Raw genomic sequence first — 10021 nt, forward strand, 5'->3', positions numbered from 1 at the left:
AAATACTTTGTGAGGAAAGATGTAATTTATAAGCGTTATTTTAACATTGCAAGTATAGGGCGTTCCGGAGCCCCTTAACACCGCCTAGGAACAATGGCTCTTTAATAATATTAGCCGACAAGGAGTGGAGACGATTGTCAAGCCTTTTGAGTGTTAGTCTGTTTCATACAAGAATTAATGTATTTATACAGAGTGTAGCGACGAACGAAAATTTGTACCAAGGCCAGGATTCGAACCCGGGTCTCCTACTCAATAGGCAGATTCGCTAACCACTACGCCACCCTGGCGCAGTGGATTTGAACAGCTGCACGAGATACCCTGGCATGCCCCCCTCCCCTTCCCCACCTACGAGGTGCATTTGCCTAGAGTTCAGGATGCCCGGTGTCAAACACCAGTCTCGGTACAAATTTTCATTCGTCGCTTCAGTATACATGTATACATCATAGGTTTCTGAGACTTGGAAACGCCTCTGGAACCATATAGTTCGATGTGATTAAAATCACCTACGCCTGGGTTTCGGGCAGGTCCCACGATTAGCTCGATGCTGAGATGCTATTCTAATATGGCTGGAGAACCTCTGCAATCCTGTTCGAGCTTAAAGGGAATACCATGTGGGCTGAGGCACGAATAGGAATTGGGATTTAGGAGAGAGGTGTGCTAGCATATTCCATGCAATTTTGCAAAATCGCTGTGTCATGGTGGCGTAGCAACTAGCGCGTCTGCCTAGTGACCAGGAGACTTTCTAATTCTTCCTCACATTCACTCAGGACAGCAATATTATCAGCACATTGTATCACTGATATCCTTTCATCTAGCATTTTAAAGGCACTCCTGAACCTTTCTTTTATTTCTACCACTGGTGTTTCGATAAATTGAACAGTAGGGACTAGAGACTACATGCCTGTCTTACACCCTTTTTATTCCGACCACTTCTTTCTTGGTCGCCCACTCCCTCTTGGCTCTTGTACAAATTGAATATTACCCGTCTCTCCCTACAGCTTACCACTACTTCCCACAGAATTTCGAACATCTTGCTCCATTTCGCATTGTCGAACGCTTTTTCCAGGTCTACAAATCCTATCAATTTTTTTTGCTTCCATTACCAAACGCAACGTCATAATTGCCTCTCTGGTGCCTTTACGTTTCATATAGCCGAACTGATCGTCGTCTATCACATCCTCATTTTCCATTCTTCTGTATATTATTCTTGTCAGTAACGTGAAAGCAGGAATCAATTATTCAAAATGACAGTAACAACCGCATTATTTACTTTGCCGCCAACCGGTTTCAACCCCCGACGGGGTCATCAATAGTTACCAACCGTGCACAGGCAGGGTGACGACTCCAGCGAGCGACCAAATGGTGCAAATTGCCCTGAAGAAGACCCCATCGCGGGTTGAAATCGGTTGGCGGCAAAATAAATAATGCGGATGTGACTGTCATTTTGAATAATTGATTATTAGTAAATTAATCGCTGTTTATCTCTAAAAAAATTGAATGCAGGAGCTGTTAAGCTGGTTGTACGATAATTTTCGCACTTGTAGATTATATGTCTCCGAAAGTCAGATGGCACGTGACCAGACTCAGACATTTTACGCACCAACGCGAATGGTCGTTTTGTTGCCACTTGCCCCAATGATTTTAGAAATTCTGATGGAATGTTATTTATCCCTTTCGTCTTATTCAATCTTAAGTCATCCAAAGCTCTTTTTTAAATTCTGATTCTAATACTGGGTCCCCTATCTCTTCTAAACTGACTCACGGTTCTTCTTTTATCACATCAGACGGATCTTCCCTCTCATAGAGTCCTTGAATGTGTTCTTTCTATCTATCCGTTCTATCCTCTGCATTTAATACTTGAATTCCCGCTGCACTCTTAATGTTACCACCCTTCCTTTAAATATCACCGAAGGTTGTTTTGACTTTCCTATATGCTGCATCAGTCCTTCCGACAATCATTACTTTCTCGATTTCTTCACATTTTTCATTCAGCCGTTTCGTCTTAGCTTCCCTGCACTTCATATTTATTTCATTGCTCAGTGTCTTGTATTTCTGAATTCCTGAATTTCTCTGAACATTTTTGTACTTCCTTCTTTCATCGATCAACTGAAGTATTTTTTTCTGTTACCCACGGTTTCTTCGCATTTACCTTGTTTGCACCTATTTTTTTTCCTTCCAACTTCCATGCCTGTCCTTTTTAGAGATGTCATTTCCTCTTCAACTGTACTGTCTACTGTGGTGTTCCTCATTTCTGTATCTATAGCCGTTGGGAACTTCAGGCGTTTCTTTTCAATTTTTTGGTACTTCTGTATCCCACGTTTGCGTACTGATTCTTCCTGACTAATCTCTTAAACTTCAGCCTACTCTTCACCACTACTACATTATGACCTGAGACTATATCTGATCCCGAGTACGCCTTTCAATCCAGTATCTGATAAAATAAGATGCCATAAATTATAAACAAATTAAGCAACACAAGTTGTGTGGCAAAGTAACGAGCTGTTCAGAATAAGCATCATGATACTGCAATCGTGGCACTTACATTTCCCCACAATCAGCAAACCATGCACCCGTAAGTACCAAATGTTGGCTGGGAGACGAGTGACCCACACAGTGGTCGGTGATCGAATGGACATGAAACACGGATCCCCCTGTAACACTTTCTACTTTCAAGGAAACTCTGTATGTAGGGAGCAACCACATGCTGTTGCGATTATGGACGACGAGATACTGGGATGGAGCGGTGTTCCATCGACTGGTCGGTTTTTTCATGCCGAGCTCGGTGGCAGGACGACTCAACTCGTCTGCGTACACCAAATTTTAGTGCGGTAGCAACAGACGTTCCCAAGCTGATCAGGTGTCGTCTGATTTATGAGCAGAACAGGCAAAAATTTCATGCACAATTACTCATATTTTCAGGGGATGGCGCCGGCTGGGGTGGCTGAGCGGTTCTAGGCGCTACAGTCTGGAACCGCGCGACCGCTACGGTCGCAGGTTGGAATCCTGCCTCGGGCATGGATGTGTGTGATGACCTTAGGTTAGTTAGGTTTAAGTAGTTGTAAGTTCTAGGGGACTGATGACCACCGCAGTAAAGTCTCATAGTGCTCAGAGCAATTTGAACCATTTTGAACCGGGGATGGCAACGGCAACACGGCAGTTTCCACTCTGGGCTAGGATGTGTGCCGGCTCTGCCAAAAACAGGACGAAACAGGCTACAGCCTTACTTCCGCGAGAAGCTCCCAGCTCCCAGGGAACCTTCGTCTTCCCGAGATTCACTCGCCGCCTCCTGCCAACAAAGAGTATCCAGGGACGAGACCAGGAGCCACTTTCTCTGCGAGAAAAACGCAATGCTTTCCTCATGTCAAATGTGCCCATTACATTTTTAATAAAATTAACCACGAAATGGTGGCAAAAATGATTCAATGTATGACAGTAATATCACAAATAACTCAGCAAATAGGGAAGAGGGAACCGTCAGCTCATGGCTTACAGTCGCTTAACACGACCTAGGTCACACAGTTTTGACCCAGATCTCTGACACTATATAATCAAAACGTCAGTGGTGTCAAACATTTTATATTCTAAGGACTGACGAGGGGTGAAATGCACTCTTTGAAGTAACACTTTCAGAGCCTTGTGGGAGAGCTTCATGCTGTTGCCTTCTCTGCAAAATAACACCAACTTACACTGATATTTAGATACTAAAGATCGTTTTCTTTTTCTCACTTTCACTCCTGTCTCACTTTGTCCTCAAGTATCACATTATCGCTCATTCTCAGTACATTCAAACCAGTATTATTAGACCGTAAAACTGTGGTCAGAGTAATCTGCGGTGTCAGTTTTTGAACTTCTTTCAGGCCATTGTTCAAGCTTCTCAGAATTCTGACTCTACCGTCTGTGTTTTTAACATTGATTATTGGGATTTGTAATTAATAACGTGAACTCACTCACAACAAAATGCAGCATTTACTCTTTGATTACTTAACAGAAGAAATATAACACTCGGATAACACGTCCAAATCAACTGCACAGACGGGCATGCAATGTTCATCATGTTTTATTTTCAGTAGGCTGCCAGTAGAAATGAAACAGTCGAATGGTTAATGCAATAATTTGAAATCCAGTTGGCAGTCTTTTTGTGGCACATTGCCTTTATTCTATTGAATTCCTCACAGCACTTCAGAGCATTTCTCACTTGTTTATCTTAAGGCGTCTTTTTTTCCTTATAGAGGCTAACTTTTTGTGTGTGCACCTGCTTTAATAACAAATATGTTTTTAAAGGCCGGCCGGAGTGTCCTAGCGGTTCTAGGCGCTACAGTGTGGAACCGCGCGATCGCTACGGTCGCAGGTTCGAATCCTACCTCGGGCATGGATGTGTGCGATGTCCTTAGGTTAGTTAGGTTTAAGTAGTTCTAAGTTATAGAGAACTGATGACCTCAGAAGTTAAGTCCCATAGTGCTCAGAGCCATTTGAACCATTTGTTTTTAAAGATTCTGCCTTGAGCTAGCACGATTTTCTTTTTTTATTTCACCCGTACACGTTTCGGCAATGTTCCACTAGTTTCAGTGGGTTTCTTTTATTTCTGTGTCGAGCAACAGGTAAATGTTACTCGACAATACATACAGTCTTCAAACTGATGTCCTTACATTAAATCTGCATTAAATAGCAACTTCATTAGAGTTCTATCTTTACTTGGGACGAAACACTTTTGTGGCTACAACGAAACTATTACTGTTTGGCTTATTTTCGCTTTTCCTAATGTTATTTACGTTACTGCTACTATTCATTTGTTATTCTCTGCTGTGAACACTGCTCCGTCAATTATGTTTATCGTTTGTTAAAAAAAAAAAAAATGGTTCAAATGGCTCTGAGCGCTATGCGACTTAACTTCTGAGGTCATCAGTCGCCTAGAACTTAGTACTAATTAAACCTAACTAACCTAAAGACATCACACACATCCATGCCCGAGGCAGGATTCGAACCTGCGACTGTAGCGGTCATTCGGTTCCAGACTGTTCCGCCTAGAACCGCACGGCCACTCCGACCGGCACCGTTTGTTCACGAAGTTGTTGTAACTGTTCAGGAAAACCTTGTTTCCTTGTTAGTTGAGATGGACGTTATAAAACTTAGGAGCATGGGAGGTGTATATAATTTGTTTTAACACGGCGCTCACGTGGTATCATAGACTCTGCTAAAAAAAATAGACAAAAACGAAAAGGGAAACTGGTGATCCTGATGGGGTCGCTGTCCACACCGCAGAAGTAGAACTAATACAGCTGTTTATTAAAAAGGAATTATGGTCTCTTTTCCGTCGTGTTTCTTCCTGCTTTCCTACTCATGCGTTGTTCGCCCTCGCTTGAAGTTCACCTATGTAGCCGGATGCGTCGCAATCGAGGTTAACCACATGCGACGTATGCGATACCCTCTTTGAGGAAGTCCTCGTGCTCATTCTGTGCGATGCTTTTGTTTACTGGTATCCAGAGAAGGTTCATCGAAGCTGTGTGGGTCGACACCTGCTCTAAGCCTGCCCTTGACCTAAGGCTCGTCCATAACACGAGATAAACGGAATGATGTCCCGCTGTTTAAAAAAAAAAAAAAAAGCTAGCCATACTTTCGAGAGGGTGGAGTGTTTAATCTCCTTTCTGAAATCCTGATATAGGTTTTGCATCATTTCAAAAATTAATTCAGGCAAATGCCCGGATGGTTCTTGCTATAAGACCACGGCCGATACCTGGAAGATCCTTGTGAAACTAGACTTGTAAGTACGTAAATGACAGTGCATAACGAATTTATATTGTCTTTTAAAAATTCGTAATACCACTTCATGTCTAATATCTGTGTAAAAGTGTTTCAAGAATGAATTAAACTGCTACTACTACATCGCAGAACACAACTATATATTGCACGAAAGCTGCTGTGTCACGCACTAGAGACAGACAAACGACTGACACTTTAGGCTGAGAAAAGGACCCAATCAATCCCACGAGCAACCATGGAAATATTTAATAATGTCTGTGCTCAAACTAGTGAGTGGATTGCCAATTAATAAACCGACTGTTTAACGGGGATTAGAATAAAATAGAAATTGGCGTGCCCAGTAGGTTTTACGATTAGAGAAAATTACAAGACGGGAATCATAACTCACATCCCCCATTTCTGCACTTCACACGTTGTTCCTGACCGCAGTTCCGTACGGCGCCATGAGACGCAGCGGTCGGCTCGTAAAAGATTCTTATACTCAACCTTTTTTCCTGCTTTCCGTGCTTCTGTGTGATAAATGGCCAGTAGAACTAGTGTTCCTGTTGACCTTTCCGGCAGCGGGCAACATATGGTTCGCCTGTTTCAGAATTCCTCATACAATGTCGCGGAATTATGTGATGCAGGTGATTCTAAAAGTGTGTCAGCGATTCTACTCGTGAACAATGAACGAAATATTCGTGTATCTCGTCTACCGTTCTTTAGGCTTTCTAATTGTGTCTGCCAATGTATACCGTGAGGTGTTACTAGCCTTACTACACAAAGCTGCATAGGTCGACAGATCTGTTTTTGATGCATTTTTCACTATTCACAGGTGTGTATTGCCTTTTAATCAATTTATTATAAATAAATGATTCATTTTAAGCTATGTAGGTAGAACGTTATGCTTTTGATAATTCCCATAGTTAATGACTCTGAAAATAACGTGAACTATCTATAAATCTCCACTTGCTAATTTTCCTCGTCTTCAAATGTAAGAATTTTATTCTTCATGTTGGTAATTTAGTTCCCGACCTCTCTTCAATTTGTTTATTTATATGTGTGTGTTTGGTTTCAAACTGATATTATTCAAGATATTTCGGATATATGAGTGTGTGTCTCACTAGAATGTAAACCAAGGAAAAGTCTCTAGTGAAACATATATGGAAGAATTAGTAACATTTATAATATCACTTGTAATAAAAGCTCTTACTCGTCAACGCCCAGTGAATACAAGGCGCAGAACATAAGCTTCAAAATAAACAGTTGTGGGTAGTAATAGTATCCTAAATACACTGGCACAAATGCACGACGATTATCGCGTTTTCAATAGATGTGAATATATTATACTCGCCCATCACACAGGGTTGCCCGATTACATGTTTATCCAGTTCACTTTTTGGACATAAAAAGGTGTCAAATATATCTTTCATGTAAAATCAGAGTAATTTTGCTTACATATTTATAAAAATATAACTGCATTGTACCGAAGTCAAATGTTTTCGTAACTCACTAGAATACACTGGTGTGCAGAAAACAAAAGGACGAAACCAACATTCGTATGATGTGTCCTGTGAAGTAACAAGGCTAGATTAGAGTAGGACCATATATAGAAAGAACAGCTACAGTGTAGTGCAGAAGATAAGTGAAATATATACCCAATGATACGAACTTTTATTCAATGACAATAATTTCACTGAAGTCTCCACGATCTACACACATAAAAAAAGTTTTTGCATCAACTCGGTTCCAAGAGTTCCGGAACCCGTACAGAAAACTGGAACAGAGATCAACATAAACATCATTTCCGCCCTTTTTATTGCTCATGAAAACCGCACACTTCGTGTTCTACCACCATACAGCGAGACTTTCAGAGGTGGTGGTCCAGATTGCTGTACACACCGGTACCTCTAATAGCCAGTAGCACGTAATGTTGCATAGATGCATGCCTGTATTCGTCGTGGCATACTAACCACAAGTTCATCAAGGCGCTGTTGGTCCAGATTGTCCCATTCCTCAACGGCGATTCGGCGTAGATCCCTCAGAGTGTTTGGTGGGTCACGTCGTCCATAAACAGCCCTTTTCAATCTATCCCAGACATGTTCGATAGGTTTCACGTCTGGAGAACATGCTGGCCACTCTAGTCGAGTGATGTCGTTCTCCTGCAGGAAGTCATTCACAAGATGTGCACGATGGGGTTGCGAATTGTAGTGCATGAAGACAAATGCCTCACCAATACCCTGCTGATATGGTTGCATTATCGGTCGGAGGATGGCATTCACGTATCGTGCGCCTTCCATGACCAACAGCGGCGTACGTCGGGCCCACCCCAAAACAGCAGGAAACCTCCACCTTGTTGCACCCGCTGGACAGTGTGTCTAAGGCGCTCAGCCTGACCGGGTTGCCTCCAAACACGTTGCATGGGGGCTTAATTAAATATGATTGAAAATATTTTTAAAATTTTTCGTAGCTATATATCCGATTACGCTGTGTCTCGTAATCGGTTGGCCCTGACTAGTTTTATTACGCTATCTGACTGCATAGAACAACAACAAAGAATGAAATGAAATTTTCGTTAACACAAATGATTAATTAAGTCCCCAGCAACTATGAGACCTACGAAACCAAAGCACAAGTATGACTGTTATGTATGTGGGAGTGTGACTTAACGTACACATCTGGCACGGTTCTTCTCCAACAAGACAAGAATTTTAAATACCAATTATACTGACGTGATAAAAGAAAATTAGAAAAACTATAATTACGCAAGAAAACCAGAATTACACTCTAATACAAGACCACAAGCCAGATGCTTTGTTGACTGAACCTGTAATGATGCATTATTTGAGACACACAAATAATAAAAGAACATAGTGGTTTTTACCTTCATATATATTGACGAAATGCACTCTGATCATTACAATATCTTCATTAGAATAACATCTGCTATCTCTCCCATCAAATAACTGGATAAAACATGGAACAAACACTCCTTACTACAACCTCTCGACAAGCCTTGCCCACTCGCACATCTCAACACTGACTGCCACGAGACCTCGACAGGCACTCACTACTACGAGCTCTGCCCACGCACTGCCTGCTACGAGTTCTTAACAGGCACTGTGGAGGCGGCTTAATAATACTCTTTGGCGCAATCTCTGGCGCAGTGGCTCAGTGTAGCCACCTTTCAACGTCTCCGACGATTGTTTGGTGGAAGGCATATGCAAGACTGTGGTTGCAAAGATGGACCTCTCTATGGACGTCGGGAGTGAAGTTGCGCATCATGCAGCCTATTGTGCACAGTTTGAGTCGTAACACGACGTCCTGTGGCTGCACGAAAAGCATTATTCAACATGGTGGCGTTGCTGTCAGGGTTCCTCCGAGCCGTAATCCGTACGTAGCGGTCATCCACTGCAGTAGTAGCCCTTGGATGACCTGCGCGAGTCATGTCTTCGACAGTTCCTGTCGCTCTGTACCTCGTCCATGTCCAAACAACATCGCTCTGGTTCACTCCGAGACGGCTGGACACTTCCCTTGTTGAGATCCCTTCCTGGCTCAAAGTAACAATGCGGACGCCATCGAACCGCAGTGTTGACCGACTAGGCATGGTTGAACTACAGACGACTCTAGCTGCGTACCTGCTTCCTGGTGGAGCGACTGCAACTGATCGGCTGTCGTATGTGGGGATTTTTCCGTACGGCCATGTCACGAGTATATCATGAATATCAGGAATCCGGTAAAACATGAAATCACTGACATCGCTGCGGCCGGAAAAAAATCCTGCAAGAACGGACCAACGGCAACTGAAGAGAGTCGTTCAATGTGACAGAAGTGCAACCCTTCCGCAAACAGCTGCAAATTTCAATGCCGGGATATCAACAAGTGTCAGCGTACGAACCATTCAACGAAACATCATCGATATGGGATTTCGGAGCCGAAGACCCAGTCGTGTATCCTCGATAACTGCACGATAAAAAGTTTTACGCCTTCCCTGGGTCCGTCAACACCGACATTGTACTGTTGATGACTGTAAACATGTTCCCTGTTCGGACGAGACTCGTTGCAAAATGTATCGAGAGGATGGACGTGTACGAGTATTGAGACAACCTCATGAATCCATGGACCCTGCATGTGAGCAGGGGACTTGCAGGGTGGAGGAGGTTCTGTAACGATGTGAGGCGTGTGTAGTTGTACGTCTAGATCCGACTTTGAAAGGTGATACGAACGTAAGCATTCTGTTTGATCACCAGCATCCATTCATGTCCATTGTGTATTCTGACGGACT

At 42.8% G+C, this 10021-nt stretch overlaps 1 non-coding gene across 1 annotated transcript; it reads right to left on the reverse strand.

Annotated features, from left to right (window-relative positions):
- Positions 1-215: 215 nt before the first annotated feature.
- Trnan-auu lies at positions 216-287 on the reverse strand. Its single transcript has one exon. It is a non-coding gene; the product is annotated as a tRNA-Asn (tRNA).
- Positions 288-10021: the final 9734 nt, after the last annotated feature.

The sequence above is a fragment of the Schistocerca piceifrons genome, chromosome 3 (genome assembly GCF_021461385.2).
Source record: "Schistocerca piceifrons isolate TAMUIC-IGC-003096 chromosome 3, iqSchPice1.1, whole genome shotgun sequence".
NCBI classification, from domain to species: domain Eukaryota; kingdom Metazoa; phylum Arthropoda; class Insecta; order Orthoptera; family Acrididae; genus Schistocerca; species Schistocerca piceifrons.